Consider the following 17,571-nt stretch of genomic DNA (forward strand, 5'->3'; position numbering starts at 1 on the left):
GTATCCAGCTCTTCCTGCTACAGTGAATATTGTGCACCTGCCAGGAACCTCATAAAGTGAACCATTTCACATGGGGGCTTAGGTTAAAAACTGGGCTTGTTAATGCAGAGCTGGAGCAATAAAGGGAAATGATGCCAAAGGCAATCGTTGATCTTTCCTTCAAATATGTGTTGAGCAAAATGTTTTATATGAACAGTTGACAAAAAATTAGGTCTTTCATCAGGAACAGATTTAAATTAAGCGGTTAGATCAGAATTGCTCTCCAGTTTCTTGTCTCATCATTAAAAGTGGAGCGGAAGCCACTGCCTTGATGAAATGGAAGAAAATCTCTTTCCTCTATGGCAAAAGTTAAATTAGTAGACTTTGATCTCTAAGAAATGTTACTCTGTAGTCCAGCTCCCTCCTGGCAAGATTAAAGTCATGATAGTGGTTGGGAGACAGCTCATTTTAAGAGTAATGTGTGTCTACTCTTTTAAGCTCTGTTTTGATTTTACAGGTAAGTCAAAGAAGCACCTTAATTCTATGGAAATTATCTCATAATTATTACCTGTGCACAACAGACAGAACTTAACGTAACTTTACAGGGCATTGCCAGTAAGACGTGAGTATTACATGACAAAAGTGGTCAATTCTGATGCTGGGGCAAGCAAGAATTATCCAATACATTTAAAATTGGATAGCTTTATGTAATGGCCCCATACTAACTATTGTCATGCAGCAGCTTGTAAAGTACATAAAGGATATATACTGAGGTTATCATAGGACAGAAGACTGCCTATGCCTACTTACTTCAAATGGCCAGAGTTCATCAAAAACAAAGCACAATTGTGTTTTTAGTGTTAAAATCCATGTGCCACAGCGCACATTAGTGGCTTCAGGCTGATCAATTTCAAACCATTCTGATGTGAAAAGAGTGAATTACTAGAAAATGTCTTGAGAATATGATACAGGACCAAAAATGCTCATTTCCCACCCCTAGTTTTACCAGTCCTCATACCAACACTATCTATTGCTGGTTTCTTAAATGTCACTCTGATCCTTGTATGCCCACTAATTCCATTTTTAAAATCTCACTCTATACACTCTTTTCAGAATCAAGAAGAGAGGTAGTCCTACACACTGAAGTAGGATGTTTATATATAAAATACAAAGGACATTGTCTTTTAATATTGACAAGAAATGTGAGCCAGGTTCCATCATTTGGAGATGAAAGAATGCATGGTTTATTTTCAAAAAACCAGAAAGATTTCTCTGATAGAATTCATCATAACATCTTTATGAGTTTGTGCTGACTCTCACATAAAGGGGGCTGTGAGAGATATAGCCCTGAAGACTGTTAAACACACACCTGAAGACTTTAATGATGAGGTATGCAGAGAAGACCTCAGGCTAGTGTGCCCAAGAGGTGGAATTCAGGCTTCTTTCCAGTTAAGTTAAAATTCTGGAGGCAAAAATGTTTATTCCTCTGCACACTTGAAAGCCTGGCTTCTTGCCATACACATATTACACCTCCAATCCCTTCCCTCTATAAACCAAACCACATCTGTGTGTGATGACTTCATTTCCTTATACAGGACTGGAAGATTCCTCCCCCTCTGTCAAACAATGACAAACATAACATCACTCACATATGCATACCAGGCAAAGCATTCTTGACAATGAAGGTTTCCTAGCTCCATTTTAGGGGAAAAGTTGGGTAAGAATTCAACTGGGATGGTTTCTGGAAGCCTGGGTCTGCACGGGACCAGTGCAGTGAAAAGACAGGAGTCTTCCACACAGTGAAAAGACAGAAGTCCATGTGCCTTGCTTCTTAAAAATAACAACAACAGTACTTAGACTGGGCACAGTAGCTCACTCCTGTAATCCTAGCACTTTGGAAAGCCAAGACAGGTAGATCACCTGAGGTCAGGCCTTTGAAACGAACCTGGCCAACATAGTGGACCCCGTCTCTACTAAAAACACAAAAATTAGCCAGCCCTGGAGGCAGGCACCTGTAATCCCACCTACTCAGGAGGCTGAGGCAGGAGAATTGCTTGAACATAGGAGGTGGAGGTTGCAGTGAGCCAACATCATACCACTGCACTCCAGCATGGGCAAAAGAGCAAGACCTCATTTAAATAAATAAATTAAATAAATAAATGTACTCAATGTTGACCAGATGCTTACATGAACCAGCTTTTAAAGTGATTCCACCTATACAAGCTACCTAAAGAAGTGAAAATCAAAGAAGCAGTGAGTGGAATAGTGGTTGCTGGGAGATGGAGGCAGGAGAAACAGGGAAAGGTTAAGAGAGGAGATCTCATTTCAGATATGCTTTTTACTAGAATTTTTTAAATGCTCTCAGAATATCCTATAAAGGGAGGTACGAACGTCCCCAGCAAACACTGACAGCCAGGAATCAAACCAAGGGACTAATGGCAGTTACCCACAATCCTGAGTCCATTTTACGGAAAAAGGAGAAAAGGGGAATACTCAACACTGTATTTTTTTTAATTAGACTATTAAGAATGGTTGAATTATACACCTAAAATGGGTGTCTGATATGTGAATCACATCTCCATAAGCCTTTTTTTTTTTTTTAATCCACAGTAATCAAGAATGGGTGCATCTTATTATATGTAAGCTGCACCGAAAAAGGATGAGCATGAAAACAAATGTTTGTACACAGAAAGCACATAAAGAACTCTACAAAAATAGTAGGTGGCCACTGAGTAACAACTGTATGTCAATAAGTAAAAAATAATCACTTAAATGATGAAAGAAACTAAGATGACAGGAGCCTCACAACCCAGTTTTTTTGAGGACCTTATTTATACTTATTAGGATGCCTGCACAGATCTTGCTGTTGATGTGAAACAGACATTGTAGACACTGTGAAAGTAAGAGAAATGGTAACCCACCATCTTTTATCTCCACATCTCTCTGGCTAGTCTTTAGTGGGATCAGACAGCAAAGCAGAAAGACAGTATGATAGAACACTGACCCAGTTCACAGGCTGCTGGGCAACCCTTCTCTTCGTCTGCCTTGCTCCCACATGGTTCTGGGTTCCTCACTCTGAGCTCAGCACTGCCCAGGCACTGGGCACAACAAGCCAGTGTTTTATTGTCACTGTCTACCCACTCCTGAGCTCCTGGAGCAAGGTCTCTCCAGGGTGCCAGCATCCCTGGCTCTGAGGAGTCTTCATGGCACAAACATGAATCCAATTTAACCATAGTCCAGGGAAGTCCACCAGTTGCTTCCTTTTTCAAAGGAGCTTGGAGCAGGACACCCAGAAGAGGCAGTGTCCTGGTCGCCAGCTCTTATAACTCAATCATGCTGGCCTGGTAAGCTAGCATCCCTGACCTCCACATTTATGCTGGTGCATAAATACCCACCATCACTGTGCCTTTCTTTACTTGGGTTCTGTCTGCAGTACGTCTGTGTTTGCCTTGGAAACTGTCCTGCCTTCACTTCTCCCCAAAGAACATCTGGGAATGTCTCAGGAGCATTTGAAAACTGTATTTAAGTGTCTCTTTCACAGAGGGTTTTCATTCAGAGGGAAACCAAAACTTCTCCAAAGATGTTTTCCTAAGTTATCGCCCTAATATCAGAAGACTTCCTTGAACTGCAGTATTATGTTTATGGAATTTTGTGTAGACACAGGTAAAGACTAGAAGAAATGTTTTGAGGCCCAGCACGGTGGCTCATGCCTGTAATCCCAGCAGTTTGGGAGGCCAAGGCGGGTGGATCACGAGGTCAGAAGATCGAGACCATCCAGGCTAACATGGTGAAAACCCGTCTCTACTAAAAATACAAAAAATTAGCCGGGCGCGGTGGCGGGCATGTGTAGTCCCAGCTACTCAGGAGGCTGAGGCAGGAGAATGGCGTGAACCCGGGAGGCGGAGATTGCAGTGAGCTGAGATCCGGCCACTGCACTCCAGCCTGGGCGACAGAGCAAGACTCCGTCTCAAAAAAAAAAAAAAAAAAAAAAAAAGTTTTGAAAAAGTGGGGAGTGGGAGGAAGAAAGAGAAGGTATAATGATGAAATTAGAAAGTAGAGAAAACCAGGCCAAAGGGTGCAGAAAGCAAGCATTCACTCGTGTCTTCAACACACAGCTGCACAGTTATGCTAAAAGTTCATGCTTTTTTATGAGCTGAATTATGGACCGTTCACACCTGATGCTGCTTTCAACTCCCTTCCTCTTTTTACCTGTTGCCCTCAGTTTTTGTTTCTAACAGCTTTACTAACATATAATTCACATACCATGAAATTCAACCTTTTGGAGTGTACAATCTAGTGGTTTTTAAAATGTTCACCAAGTTGTGCAACCTCTAATTCCAGAACACCTTCACCACCTCTAAAAGAAACCCTGTGCTGGCTATCAGTCACCCCATGTTCTCCGTCCCCAGCCCTAGCAAGCAGGAACCCACTTTCTGCCTGTATAGGTTTGCTTGTTCTGGATACTCAGCATGTTATATCCCCAATCCCAACTCATATGCTGAAGTCCTAACCCTGAGGACCTCAGAATGTTGTCTGTTTATTTGGAGTTAGGGTCTTGAAAGAGGTGATTAACCAAGGTCATTAGGTTTAGTCCCCTATCCAACCTGGTGCCCTCAAAAGAACAGGAGATGAGGACACAGACAGAAGAATGACCTTGTCAGGAGCCAGGGAGAAAACAGTGTCTACAAGCTCAGGAGAGAGGCCTCAGGAGGAACCACCCCTGCCGACCATGTAACCTGGGGCTTCGAGCCTTTAGGGCTATGGGAGAATGACCAGCTGCACTTTAAGCCACCAGGCCCGTGGTGCTCTGTTAGGGCAGCCCAGGAGACTAAGGCAACCATGCAGGTTCCATGCCAGGCTTGTGGGAGGCATGGAAATGCTGAGCAAAAAGATTCCCTTTCCAATTCCTGGAGGGAGCAGAAGGAGTGAGGATCATGGGCCTGCCCCCTAAACCCTGAACTCCAGCCTGGGCAACAAAAATGAAACCCCGTCTCAAAAGAAACAAACAAAAAAAGTCACACCATAGGCTGGGCGTGGTGGCTCACTCCTGTTATCTCAACACTTTGGGAGGCCAAGGTGGGCAGATCTCTTGAGGTCAGGAGTTCAAGACTAGCCTGGCCAACATGGTAAAACCCCACCTCTAGTAAAAATATAAAAATTAGCCAGTCATGGTGGCGTGCACCTCTGATCCTAGCTACTCAGAGGGCTGAGGCAAGAGAATCACTTGAACCCAGGAGGCAGAGGTTGTAGTGAGTCAAGATCACTGCACTACAGCCTAGACAACAAGAGCGAAAGTCCATCTAAAAAAAAAAAAAAAAAGTCACACAACTGTGAGTATAACAGAGAAGAAACCCCTATAGTAATTTTCCTCAATCTGTAGGGCAAATGTGTCTTTTGTTCTTTTCCCTCAATAGTCCCTCTCCTACAGTGAAAATAAAGTCTCGTGGCACTGGTCTGTACTGCAGCTACAGTAACTCCTCACATCCTGGCCTCTCTCAGTCCACCGCACACTTTGGTGTGTTTGTGGCTGCTTTCCAGTATCTGCCTCCCCTCAAGTCTATCAGCTCCAGGAGGGAAGAAAGCAACTGTCCCTAGTGCAACCACCTCCAAGCATGGGCCTCCGCAGAAGCCACCAACCTGTGCTTACAGAATAAATAACCAATGCATTCAATTACGCAATGCATTCACTGAGCAAAAAGGGAATCCCAAAGAAACAAAACAAAAATCTCCTTCCAGAACATGCCTAGCAATAAATCTGTCATCTTTGAAAAGAGATAGAGTCTACAGTCATACTACCCTGAATGCCCTGATCTCATCTAAACAAGACATACAATTTTTATGTGCGCTCTATGCACATTTAAAAAAAAAAAAAGAAGGGAGACTGCTCTGAGAAATACATAGCTCTAAACATCTGAGTGCTGAAAAACTACACAACCAATAAGATCTAAAACTGCGAAGGGCAAGCTATGCCCAGAGGCGCCAGATTTCACTGTCAATGGGGTATTACAAAGAGGTTGTGTACTCTGTATGTCATCTCTCTCACACACATACACACACATGCATGCACATGTGCAAACACTGTATTTCTCACACAGACCCCTTCATCTTGAACTATAGATGCAGCTACACACCTTAGTCTTATTTCTAACACAGGAAGAAACAGAACTAGAAACAAAAATTATGTGGGAATATTCCCATACGCAGGAACACTAGATGCTTCAGCATTCAACCCCTTCAGGCAAAAAGAGGAAAACTAAATCTAAGGCATCTAAAACTTTCAACAGTATCAGGGATTGTTTTTAACACAACATCTCTTTAGGAAGAAACTATTTTCTACATCAACAAATCAAGAAAAACATGCAGGCGAGGCACTGTGGCTCACGCTTGTAATCCCAGCACTTTGGGAGGCTGAGGAAGGTGGATCACCTGACATCAGGAGTTCAAGACCAGCCTGTCCAACATGGCAAAACCCACCTCTATTAAAAATGCAAAAATTAGTCAGGCATGGTGGCATATGCCTGTAATCCCAGTTATTCAGGAGGCTGAGGCAGGAGAATCTCTTGACTTACAGTGAGCTGAAATCACGCCACTGCACTCCAGCCTAGGCAACAGAGTGAGACTCTGTCTCAAAAAGAAAAAAAGAAAAGAGAAATATGCAACGTGTCTGTCCATAAACTCAATTTACATAAACATGTAAACACTGGCTATAATGGTTTTATATGTCACGTATGCTTAAATACCAATGCACATTTACGTAAAAGAAAAACATCTTGGGCCCCCAAAAACTCAAGCTAAGAACTGCAAACTCAAAATAATGTAACCACTGGTGTCTCACCTATCTGTAACCTGGAAGTTCCCTCCCGCTTCCAGTCTTCCTGCCTTTGCTTCAAAGCAAAGTCTGCAAGAGAAAAAAGAATTGAGGATATGATTCCTTTCCATTTACCTACCCATTTTCTAGACACACTGTGAAGGGGTCATTTACCCCTGAGTTTTTGGCTAAGTCATTGGACAGAGCAGTTAGACCTTGCAATGCCTTTATTATACTTCCATCAGGGGCAGTATTGATTGGGAGGAGCACCTTTCCAGACTGTTAGAAATAAACTTTCGATTTTTTTTTTTTGAGACGGAGTCTTGCTCTGTCACCCAGGCTGGAGTGCAGTGGCCGGATCTCAGCTCACTGCAAGCTCCGCCTCCCGGGTTTACGCCATTCTCCTGCCTCAGCCTCCCGAGTAGCTGGGACTACAGGCGCCCGCCACCTCGCCCGGCTATTTTTTTGTATTTTTTAGTAGAGACGGGGTTTCACCGTGTTAGCCGGGATCGTCTCTCGATCTCCTGACCTCGTGATCCGCCCATCTCGGCCTCCCAAAGTGCTGGGATTACAGGCTTGAGCCACCGCGCCCGGCCTAGAAATAAACTTTCAATGCCACAAAAGAAATAGCAATCAAACATAAATTTTCTCAGCATGGCAATTTTACCTTTATAGAAGCATGTGACTTGCAGATGGACCAATGGTGAGAACACACCGGAGCAAGGGAGTGGAAGGGGTTGCTATTCCTGACGCTGGTAGCCCCTACTGCTGTGTCATTCCCCAATTGGCTAGGGTTGCATCACACAGTCTAAGCTAATTCTTATTGGCTATTTTAAAGACAGCAGGGCTAGAAACCCGAGTGGTGGGGTGAGCAGTTTTGGCAGGAAAGATGTTTATGGAACAGGTGACTAAAGGTGACTCAGGTCACAGCAGGTGACTAGGATGAGTTGGGACTCTAAATATGTGGGTGAGGAGGGGGATGCACAAGGGGGACATGCAGTTTTGCTACAGGAATAGGTGCAAGTGACCAGGGGAACAGATGTCAACTACTGATTAGAGCTGGTAGGAAGGTTGTTTGCTGAAACTAGGACCAAGGAGACAAAAAGAACGACGAAGTTAAACTTTAAAATGGAGAACAAAGGACAAAGAAACTGAACATACTGACATACTGATTCTTTGAAGAGAAACTTAGAACTCACTGTTTTTAACAACTTCCCCCTGCTGAATTTTACAGTTCTTGCTCTTCAAACTTCCTTAACACGTCTTGGTTGAGTTGTTCTTTTTGATTCTCTGTAAGAAGCTTCTCTGAATAAGGTGGAGGAGAGTTAAGTGAGGTTTTAGTAAGTGCTGTCTCCATGAGTCTCTGCACCAGCCCATGATGTATGGTATGACACAACACCCTAGAAGAGTAAGTACACCTACCATGGCTGCGAGAGAAGTTAAGAATTGAGGTTGTGATTCCTTTCCATTTACCAAACCATTTTTCTAGCCACCCTGTGAAGGGGTCATTTACCCCTGAGTTTTTGGCTAACTCATTGAACAGAGCGATTAGACCTTGCAATGCCTTTGTTGTACTTCGATCAGGGGCAGTATTCTTTGGGATGAAGGTAGTATGTTAAGTTTTAATCATTATGCAAACTCCTCCTCTTTCTGCTAATATCATGTCTAAGGCTATTCTATTTTCTCAAGCCATCTGGCAAGCAGCCCCTAATTGCTCAGCTATTCCTTTAACAGCTTCTCTAATGTAGTTAATAAACCACTGTTGGTTGTATAATTTATCCAATACATTCTTATTAATTATCACCCACCAAAATGTTGACTAAAATCCTGCAGCTATTTGATCTCTGGCTTTAAATTTATCTGGTACTCCTTGTGGGACTCTAATTGCATCTAGATAGATGTGTGTGTCAAAAGACCCATAAGGGGCTTCTCTTGTTTTAGGATATTGTATTTTTTTCCCCTCTGGTTGATAAAATGTCAGTGTGAAAGGGACAGCCAATTGGATTAGAGCACAAGTGCTACTCCAGTTACTTGAAAGAGTGTCCAGTAAAGGTCCATCACAATACTACCACACATCTGCTAGGAGATAAACAAGGGCTGCCTGATTGATAAGCTCTTGAAAATTCTTATGCTCATGGCGTCCCTTTAGGTCTTCAAGGAACGCTAAATTTCCTCTTTGTTGTGAGAGACACAAAGTGAACTTAGTGTCAGGAGATGGAGGCTGGATGGCCCTCGGGGGCTGGCCTGGAGGGTGTTGTACTTCGGGATTAGCAGAGAGAGCTTGGCATGACTTGTTACCTGAGACTGTGGAATCCTAGAACAGAGGTACCATATAGCCCATGCCTGGTCAACTGGAGGACCATCCTAGTGGAAAGGGGACCATCTAGGCCTCTGGTCTGCCATGCGCAGACAAAACAATTGCTTTTGTTTAATGTGTGGACAGAATATTTGATCCATTCCAACCAGGCATTTGCATCTTGATATCCTATCTCTATTGCTAAAGTTTGTTATAAATCATTTACTGCTACAACATCTACTTTGGTCCTATCATTGGGTATGGAAGGGATGACAGTTTGATCAGAAGAAGGTCCAAATGGAGAAGACGGGTTAGGCTGAGGGATTAATAAAACGCATTTCAAAGACTCTATGAGCTTTGTGCCAGCCAAGTTAGCTCTCATGCCATAGAAGTGACATAAAGTGGGATTAGGATCGGTAGAGGTAAAAATAGAAAGTTGCATTGGATTGCATTGATACTGGTGATAATTAGAGGGAACACTTTCTTTGGTGAAACGAAGTAATGGTGTTAGAGAGGTGCAGCCTTTTGAGGAAGTCCACCCTTGTTCCTCAGTGGTCCACAGAAGGGACAGTGCCACCCTAGAAACTCCTCCTTATTTAGTTCCCAAAAAGTGAGAAATGTGAGGGACTTGGTCTCTATGAAGCAAGAGTTACAGAGGTCAGATGTGCCTTTGGAGAGATGCATATTTTTCTGAGGAGGCCAACTGCCTTTAGTTTTGGAGATCCTGGCAAGGTATGGCTAGCAGGCATCAAATATAATTGTCTGAGGAAAAGGTGACCTGGTTATATTAATAACAAGGTGCTCAGCAGTAGAGTAAGGAAAGAAAGAGTAACAAAATAAATGGAAGGTTAAACTTTGCTTAGCTTTAGTTTGGTAGAATTTCACCCTCGGACTATGGCCCATGACTCCAGAGGGGACAATGCTCTCTGGACGCATATAATGGGTCCAGCCTCTTTCTGCTCTTCGAAATGCAGTATCAGTAGTTAGGAGCATTAGATAAGGTCCTTTCCAGGCCAGTTTGAGCTTTTTGTCCTTCCAGCTTTTGATGAGGACATGATCCTCAGGTTGATGTTGATTACCTGAGAACTCCAGGGGTGGTGCCTGTACTGAGACCTTTAGTTTTATGGAAGAGAAAGTAGCAGACAGACCAAGATTATAGTTTTTAAGAAACTGATCTTTTGTTTCAAAGGTAGGAAGGTCAGCAGTGGTGTGTAAATAATGCAATCTGTACAGCCATCTCATAAGGAGAAAGACCAGTCTTTTTCTGCAGGGAAGTTCAGATTCTCAGCGGGACAATAAGAAGGCATTTGCTCCGTGGTAACTAAGTCTCCAGAACCAATTTAGCTTAGTGGTTTTTTAGAGTTTGGTTCAGTCTTTCCACTCTTCCTGATGAAGGTGGGTGCCAGGGAGTATGATATTCCCATGTTATATCCATTACCTGGACTAATTTTTAATGACATGTGGAGTAAAATGAGCCCCATTAGCTGAATCAGTGTTTTCTATTAATCCAAACCTGGGTATATTTTCTTTTTTTTTCTGAGACAGAGTCTCACTCTGTTGCCCAGACTGAAGTGCAGTGCCACAATCTCAGTTCACTGCAAGCTCCGCCTCCTGGGTTCACGCCATTCTGCTGCCTCAGCCTCCCTCGTAGCTGGGACTACAGGCGCCTGCCACCACACCTGGCTAATTTTTTTGTATTTTTAGTACAGACGCAGTTTCACTGTGTTAGCCAGGATGGTCTCGATCTCCTGACCTTGTGATCCACCTGCCTTGGCCTCCCAAAGTGTTGGGATTACAGGCGTGAGCAACTGTGCCTGGTCAAAACTTGGGTATGTTTTCAACTAATGCCTTGACTACATTATCAGCAGTTGTACTCAAAAAGCGGATAGCTTGAACTCAGTAAGTGAGGTGGTCTACTATTACTAGTAAATGATAAACTATTGGAGGCATTTCTGTGTAATCAACTTAGATACTTCGGAATGGCCTTAAGCCTGGACTCCTTCCCCCAAGTGGTAATCTTTTTATAGTTTTTTAGTTGTTTTGTTTAATATGCTAAGCAACTATCTGTAACCTGTTTGGCCAAGGCATAAATTCCTATACACCCATAAACTCTGAGACCTGCGTCACACATGACCTGGGGCCGCAATGGGTCCCTTGATGTAGGTGTGACAAGATTTCCCTCATATGGGGTTTAGACAACATTTCTCTCTGGTCTAGCAATACCCATTTATTTTCCTTCTAAATTCTCTTTAGGACCTATCTTTATTAATTTTTTTTTCGGTGGAAAATGGGGATTATGGTAGGAGGTGGAAGATAGGGGTGAATTGGAAAATAGGCATTTTTGAGAAAAGGGCAGCCTGTTTGGCTATCTGATCTGCTAGGTTATTTCCTTGACTTTCAAAAGAAAGGCTTTTCTGGTGTCCAGGAACATGGACAACAGCTATTTCTTCTGCTGACTGAAGGTTATTCAATGCTTGGGTGACTAGCTCCTTGTGAACAAGGTCTTGACATTTACTATTAATGAGACCTCATTCAGGGCAAATTTTTCCAAATGTATGAGCCACTCCAAGGCATAATTATAATCCATATAGATGGCTCCTTCCTGGTTTTGTAAGTACTTCAAGGCTTGGCTGAGTGCAAACAGCTCACACAATGAGCAGACCAATTATTAAGCAATTTTCCTGACTCTACTTCTACAAAGGTTTCTCTGTCAATTACTGAATACTCATTGTGTCCTTTTCCCCTTAATCACCCAAGAGGAACTGGAACAGGAATTAAAAGAAATTAAGAAGTGTGTAAGCAGAAACTCAGTTGGATGTAAGAAAACCCAATTCCCCCTGAGAAACAGAAAGAGCTGCAGTCCTTTAAAAACTGTCTGTTTTTCTATGGCTAGTGAGTCTTGTCTCTTCCTTTCCAGGCATGGTTAAGACCCTGGTTTTCTAGCTGTGCAGCTGCAAGGTCACTAGACAGATAATCTTAAGTTGTATAACATATTGTTCCTTGAAAAGCAAGGAATGTGTAATTCATGTCTCAATTAATTGAATAACTGGCTGTTTCTCACTTCTGTAGAAGTGAGAGTGCACAGATCTCTCCCCATCCCCAGAAATGCTTAAAAGGTAACTTAACTGTTTGTTCAGCGCTCAGTCTATTGGATGTTAATCCAACTGGGCCAGTATATCTAAATAGTAAAAATCCTCGTGAACCCCATCGGTCTAATTCCTTAACAATCCCACAACAGAACCACCTATAAATAAGTGTTGTCCTGTCCTGAAGGGAGTTTATCCTAGGTCTGGCCAGAGTTTTGTATGGTAATAAATCTAAACATGTGTGCTCTCTCTTTAGATTTGGATCCCCTGTTAGGAAACCTGCTGGGTTAAGCGAATTTAAGCAAACTATCAGTGGTTAATGTTAAATCATCTTTTTCTAACAGAATACCTTCATACTTTAAGATTCCTGAGTCAGTAAGCTACCATTTTGGTTTTTGACTTAGGATAGTTCAGACCTGATGAGGTGTGCTCACAATGAGGTTTCCTCCAAAAGTTATTTTTCTAGTTTCTTCTGTTAGCAAAGCAGTTGCGGCTATAGACAAAATTCATTTGGGCCATCTGTGGGTTACTGGGTTAAGGATTTTTGATAGGAAGGCTATGGGTTGTCAGTGGCCTCCTTGCTTTGGGTATTTCTAAGGTTACGCCCTTGTTTACACTGACAACAAGGTGGTATGGCTGCTTAAAGAGAGTAAAACTAGAAACACAGGCAGTTACTAATAGATGTTTTAACCCTTCGACCTGTTGGATTTCTGGTAATTGCCAAATGATGGGGTCTGGCCCATCTTGTGTGAGCTTTTTGTACAAGGGTTTTGTTTGGGGGGCATAAGAGTCCATTCACAGACAACAGTATCCTACTAATCCTAAAATTTTCTAACTTCTTGTTTAGTCCCTGGCAGAGGCAAGGATACGACACCTTCAATCCACTCAAGCTCAATTTTTTACTTACCTTTGCCAATTAAATGACTTGTTCTAGTATTTGACTAAACAAATTTGCAGACTCCGTAAACCCTTGGAATAAGACTGTCCATCAGTATTGCTGGGTCAACCAGAGTGAGGGTCTTCTCACTCAAAGGCAAGTAGGTACTGGCTATCCTCTGCTAATGGACAAGCCCAGAAGGCATCTTTCAAATATATTACTGTAAACCACTGGTGCCTGTATGGGATCCTACTGATAACGTATAAGGATTGGGAACAACAGGGTGTGTAGTTTGGACTATTTGATTAACAGCCTAGAGGTGTTGCACTAACCGGTATGACTCACCTAGCTTCTTTACAGACAGTATTGGAGTGTTATAGGGAGACATACAGGGCTTAAGAAGTTAATCACAGAGAAGAACGTCAATTATAGATTTTAATTTTACCCTGGCTTCTGAGGGAATAGGATACATTGCTTTCTCTTTATTACTTCCCCAGGGGTTTTTTAATTTAACCTGAATCAGAGGAATCTGTAACTTTCCTCAATTCCTGTCTTTTGACCATACCTGGGGATGAATGTGTTCTTTGTCTGTGGTGGTGAGCAAGTTTAGGGAAGGGAGGAATTTTCCATGATTCATTTGGAGGCCTAAGCCTATTTTTAGCATTAAATCTCTCCTAATAGATTTGTTCGTTTCTGGAATTAACAGAAATTTGATACTAGCTGATGGGTTTTTACACTTCTGTCTCCTCTAAGATTTTTTTTTTCTTTTTTATTTTGTTTTTTCCTTCTATCTTTGAGCCTCATGGCTTTACTCTTTCATACCCTTAATACTGCCTGGAGAGTGGGGGTCTAGGTTCATTATGGGTTCTGGCCTACTGGGTACTTTTTTGTACAGTGGACAGAGGAATTTTTGCCTTCTGCTTTTATTTTTCTGTCTCTTTTACATATGCTTTTTGGGCTTGTCTTAGAAGCTCTTCTATAGGTGTATCTTTCCATTTCTCTGCCTTTGTAATTTCTTATTAATATGTGACCAACTATTAGTTACAAAATGAAGCTTTAACATCCCGCATTTCAGAGGAGTCTTCTAATTCTAGAACTACATATTTCCTCATTTGCTCTGAGTTTTTCTAGGAATTTTATAGGTTCTTTTCATTATCTTTCTAGTATTTTAACATTAGGCCTAGGGGACTATCAGGGGAAATGTGTTGCTAGCTTTATCCTTTTTATCTCTTACTTTACTTGGGGTATTTCCCATCGTGATGGTTTTGGGGTGAGGTTCAAAGGTAAATTTCTCACCTTTTGGGTTGAGACTCAATTTCCGCTACTGGAAATTTCTTGCCTTTTGAGGTAAGGCTCAATTTCTCCTACTGGAAATTTCTGACATTCTCCACTACCGCAGATTTGTTTGAGACTCAATACCCACCAATGGGGATTCCTCACCTCTTTTTAACCTCCAGGATACCCCACCAAGGAATATTTCACCACCCCCATGGCTTTTCTTGCCTTAGTATGTCCCAACCACACCAATTTACTTCTTATATATACAAATTGATGTCTCATGTTTCCTTACATGTAAGAAACCAAGCCATGCCCTGACCACCCTGGGCACATATCATCAGGACATCCTGAGTCTGTGTTACAGGTGTGTCCTCAACCTCGACAAAACAAAATTTCTAAATTAACTGAGACCTGTCTCAGATGTTCTAGGTTCACGTTTTTGGTAAGCATGGAGGGAATTGAGTAGTGATGCCCCTGATCTTTAACAAATCTCCTGTTGGTGGTTGGTACTAGCATGAGCTGACTTTATGGCTCAAACCAATAGGGAAATTTGCTGAGGTCTAAGTGCACCCTCTCCAGGCAATCCCTGCTCTCCTCAAACTTGGTTGAGATCTAAAGTTTATTTTGCTGTACAACTCCTCTTTTTTTTGGAGTTTTATTTGCTTCCAACAGAAACCCAAGTTTTCCTGCTTCCATGACAATGGAAGGCAGGTGACTCCTTTATGGAGTTTGAACTTGCTTCCAAAAGGGAAGAATTTTTTTTTCCCCACTTCTATGATGGTAAAGAGCAGTCTACAGCCTGAGACCCATCAGTAGGTAAGAAACTGGTTTGGGATTCTCCAAATTCCTTTTAAATTACTAAAGTTAGCATTTAACAACCAACTGGTGTTAATTTCTGCTTACACTTAGAACACTCAGAAAGTGTGTAATTTGTGTGATCATTGATAGTTTAGCAGCATTTTGTCCTAGCTGAAATACAGTAATAAGATTTTTTAAAAACTGTTTTTAAAGGAGCTCCATGGTTAAAAAGTCACCAACATCCAAGACGTTATGTGTCTATGTGTGCAAGTTTGTATCTGATAGCCCTTCATGTTTTTGGTTTTCTGTTTGTTTTTCTGTCCTAAGACCTGTTTGTTTTTTTTGTTTTTTTTTTAGCAAGTGTTTTTTTCTCTCTCTCCTCAGTTGACTGAATTATTTTCACCTGATTTTTTTCTTTTTTACTAAAAGAGTTATTGCAACAGAAGCTACTCTTGGGTTTTTAAGGAAGAGTGCAGTTTAATTTTATGTTTAATTTGGCTCAAAGAAAAATAAAAGTCTCTCCTAGCATCACCGACTTTTCTCTTTGCACTTTATGATGCAAATTTTGCTATTTGATTTTCACTTGAGTTGTTTCATATGTAAAGTTAAGGTTATTTAGCTGACAACTGCCTAGGGTTGTGAAACCAGTTATCAAGCATCTGAAAGTTTAAGACAGGAACTACAAAAAAAAGTGGGGGAGTGGTGTAAATCTATAAAATGTACTTCAATGGGCATACCTAATACGTTTTGTAAGTATTTATGTGTTGTGTACAGATGTTTTACTACTAAAATATGTAAGAGCTCTAATTAATTGCCTTTTACTTAATTTTGTAAACAATGTAAAATTTGATCTTGCCTTTAAAAAGTAAAAGCACTTAAATTGGATACTAAAAAACAAACGACTAGTCAAATGCTTTTTCAAGTTTATGTAACTTGAGTAAAATCTTGTGCCTTTGACATTAATAATTATAGAAAAACTGAACTGGGAAATTTTTAGGACATTTCTAATAGTACTTTACCAATAATTTAAAAGATAACTTGTTTATAAACCTTGTGACCAGCATATGGACTCCTGTGTCAGATTAACAAGGTTAATTAAGTAATTCTGAAGAACAAGTGTAACTGGTTTCATGCTGTTTTTATTAGGGCTTCCTGTGTAGAAAATTTTCTCGTTTCAAAGAATGAAGGTTTTTGCTTTTCTTTGAAACGTCTGAATTATCACCTTGGTTAACTAAATGACTTTACAATGACCTGTAATCCTGTTTTTAATATCATGTGTTTTACATGTTTGATATTTGACAAACTTTGCAAAATCAAATGATAAATTATGTCTTTTTTGTAATCTAATTAATCCTTTAATACGTTAGTTTCCCTGAAGTCCAAAAATGACTTAATTTGTCCGATTTGGTATAAAAATTACATGGAAAGCATTTGAAAAGCATTGTCAAATATGAAATAGTGTTTGGTTTTCTTTTGGCTGTACTTGTATAAATATGTTATTATTATGTGTTCCAAAATTATGGGAAACTCCTGTAATTCTGATATTATCAGTAATAATCATAATTGTTGTGTTAAAATTAACTGTGTGCCACAGAGGTAGCAAATTTTCTCATCAATTGTGTCTTTTACATATGGCTGCCTTAAAAATTGTTTTTTTCATCTACAGACAGCTGTCTTGTCTTGTTTTAAATCCTCTTTAAAAGATGGGCTTAAAATCAACAACAGAACTTGTTAATAAGTGCACTTAAATGCTTGTTTTCTGATAATTTGGACTGAAACAGAAGTAAAAACTGTCAGAACTCTCATGGAGAACTGAAGTGTTCATGATGACTATCAAACAGAACAGGAGCTGCCTGAAAAACAGAAAACTCAAGTAACCTTTTTGACTTTTTGCTTAAAACGTTGCTAATCCTTTGTTTTGTTTTCCAGAGTTAAAACTTTTCTTTTAAGCTATTTATTTACAGCTTTTAACAACTGAGTAAAGTATACCCCTGTGAACAAAATTTAGAGCGTATTTGTTTCTCTCCTACCTGATTTCCCCAGAATTTGCAAACTATTCTGTGAATATTTTTAATTCACAGCAATAGAGTTATCTGTGTTGGATACAATGAGTTCTAAATTTCTCTTCAAAGAATGAATATGTCAGTATGTTCAGTTCTTTGAATCATCCCTGGTCACCTGCTCTGACCTAAATCATCTTTAGTTACCTGTTTCATAACCGTCTTTCCTGCCAGACTGATCCCCCTGCCACCCTGCCTCATACTCCTGCTCTCTTAAAAATAGCCAATTGGAATTAGCTTAGATAGCACAGTACAACCTAGCCAACAGAGGAACAACACAGCAGTAGGGGCTACCTGCAACAGGAATAAGAACCTCTTCCCCTCTCTTGTTCTCATCATTGCTCCATTCACGAGTTGCACCTGCTATTGAAATAAAAATTGCCTTGCTG

The 17,571-nt window shown here is 40.9% G+C and overlaps 1 protein-coding gene across 1 annotated transcript in view; it reads right to left on the reverse strand.

Moving 5' to 3' along the window:
• The window catches only part of TBL1Y (transducin beta like 1 Y-linked), a 231,985-nt gene that overhangs the window by 136,950 nt on the left and 77,464 nt on the right, over nt 1-17,571 (reverse strand). The gene's annotated exons all lie outside the window — the stretch shown is intronic.

The sequence above is a fragment of the Macaca thibetana genome, chromosome Y, assembly GCF_024542745.1.
Source record: "Macaca thibetana thibetana isolate TM-01 chromosome Y, ASM2454274v1, whole genome shotgun sequence".
NCBI classification, from domain to species: Eukaryota; Metazoa; Chordata; class Mammalia; order Primates; family Cercopithecidae; genus Macaca; species Macaca thibetana.